We start from the raw sequence: 2,878 nt of genomic DNA, 5'->3' as shown, positions 1-2,878 counted from the left end.
TTTTTCTAGTGGTGTGGTGAATGTGTATTCTTGAAGGAATTTTCGTGGTCCCTTTCTGTTAAGGAAAAAAAGGAATAAAAAATATTTGTGGGGTTAGGGGTTATGGGTAGAGGTGGGGTAGTGAGGTGGTTTATTTTGATTGGGTAGGTTGTTATAATTTTATTAGAGAGTTTATTATCTTGTCATTTTGTGGAGGAATAATTATACGGTTGAGGGTACACAGTAGAATAAGGTAAATAGATAAAAATAATCTTTTGAAGGAATAAAATAACGTGTCTACAGTCCCAACACCATACGTTATGGTGAATGTATATGAGACCAAAAGAAATATTAAGATCAACAATTAAATTCATGTTACTAATCACTATTATTATATTAATAAAAAACATTCAATCTATTATAACCAATATATTGCTAATAAAATAATTCAAATAAATAAATGGAATTAGAATTTCATGCTTAAAGACGCAACTAGAGGTAGATCAAGAGGGGCGAAAGAAGTGACAGATTTAGTTTTATTAAGTGGGTTCATATCACGACCCAAAAATGAGGGTCATGATGACACTTGTCGCGACGTACCTTGACAAGTAAGCCTATCACCCAAACTGATACAAAAAAAAAGAAAAAAGATAGAAATATGCCAAGGTAAGACTTCTAGAATGAAGCCGAACTATATAACTAATCATAACAATGCGAAAGGAACTTATCCAAAATACCAATCATGCCCAAAATCAGGTGTCAATAGTTAAGAACTACTAATACAATTCAAGAGTCAAATACATCGAAAAAATAAATACATAACTATTGTAGAAAGATAGAGGTGAACTTCAGATGCATGAATGTCCAACCGCTACCTTGGAAGCTCAAACAATCACCCGAGTCAATCAAGCTGAGGGGCACTCGAGCTAGGACCTGCACCGAAAGGGTACGGTAGGCATGAGTGCGGTCCACTTGTACTCAGTAGATATCATAGGCTGACCAAACAAAGTAATAAATAAAGCATACAAAATATACACTAAGGGCACGTCACCTGCAATCAGAAAATGTCCCACAATGGTAACCCACACCGCTTGCACTAACAGTTCTAATATATCTCACATATATTGCAACATCACTCCAAGATAGAACAAAAGTATGTATTATATCACAAATAAGAAGAACAAGGGGGGACATACATATACAAGATCATCAAATCAAGTAAAAGAATATACGATAAATACATAGATGACAAGTCAATATAGCAATACAATACAATATAACACAATAAAGTAAGTGCAATGTATATGATAATGATGATGATTCACAAGGTCGTCACACAACCTCTGGGATCGTCACACAATCCTCTTATACACCTACGGAGGCAAGCCTTCCAATGCAGGACCCATGGGGGGTTCGTCAACCCGTATCCACATATCTCATATCTCCTTTTCGGCACATCCGTTGGAAAGGATTTTATAAGGTGTTACAATATTTTCTCCCTGAGACATCCCTTGGAAGGATTTTAAAAAGGTGTTGTCAGTGTTTCTCAGATGTTGCCACGATGGTACAAATATTTGATGAGTGAGTATGATATGAGGATGTAATGCTCACAACCAATCACAACGAGTATTTTCACAACCAATCATAATGATATATTTCGACAACCATATGAGCCAATATCCACTCATTATTTCAGTTTCATCCACGAATTTTCACATGTCTCATATGTCAATAAAGTATGAATATAATCACAATACATCAATGGTACCATATTAAGCATCTTAATAACACAATACAATTATTCACATATATTTAAGGCTATTAATATCATATAGGACCTCACACAGTCACACATATCACATAATAACTCAATTTCAACAATTACATCACATATAGTCCCCTATACAGGCACAACACATAAATAACCATTTTTCATGATTAGTTCCTATCCTTAATATGCATTTTGTATCATCATTTACTATCCAACCCAGTCTGAAAGAGTTAAGCCACAACCAACCTCAAAAGTTGAAACTGGTCCTCTACACTTCGAACCCATGACTTTAATTTTCACGAACAATCTCAAACTCCACTAAAAACATTAAATATAAAATCTATACGTCAAAACAAAACCACCCATATTGACTAGGTTCAGGGTCAAAACAGACTCCTTAAATGGGTTTCCAAAAAAGAAGGAAAAAATTGAAACTTTACTTCAAAAACATGTTTCACATATTTTTAAGAACCTACAGCTGAAAACCCAAGGTAAATCGAGTAAAAAATGAGGTTTAAATCGAAGAAACACCATTTTTGAGCTTTATCGGGTAAAATCTTTGAAATCCGGGTTAAAATCAAGAATCGAAGTTGTTTTGATGGTTAAATTGATGAAAAACTAGTGATTATAAGATAAAAACATTATTCAAGTGAAAAGGAGTGAAATTGAAGTTTAAAATCAAGCCGTAAGATTTTGGGGGTTTTGAGAAATTTATCAAGAAATTACTAAGAAAATAGTGAATTCTTACCTTAAATCCGTAATAAAACCAAGAAATAGGTGTTAATCTAGCTTCCCAAACAATCACAAACTTTACTTTTAAGCTCCCACACCATTTTAGGGTTTAAATCTCAAGAGACAAGAAGAAAAATAAGCAAAATAGGCCCAAAAACTGGTATAAATAGTGTAGATTTTCCTGCACAACTTTTGCAAAAAGGTTGTTTTTTTGGTACAATCCGGACTTCAACTGGATGTTTGAAATTCGTTCGGAGTAAGATATATGCAAAAGAAATATGCAAACACACTAAATTCGACATTCCGAACGCGATGACGATATCAAATTTCAAAAATTATTGTTTTCACAAAATTGACTCCCGAAATTCAAAATTATAATTTTTCAAATCGAGGGTT

The sequence above is a fragment of the Capsicum annuum genome, unplaced genomic scaffold (assembly GCF_002878395.1).
Source record: "Capsicum annuum cultivar UCD-10X-F1 unplaced genomic scaffold, UCD10Xv1.1 ctg3200, whole genome shotgun sequence".
Lineage (NCBI taxonomy): Eukaryota > Viridiplantae > Streptophyta > Magnoliopsida > Solanales > Solanaceae > Capsicum > Capsicum annuum.
Note: the sequence above shows the minus strand (reverse complement) of the source record.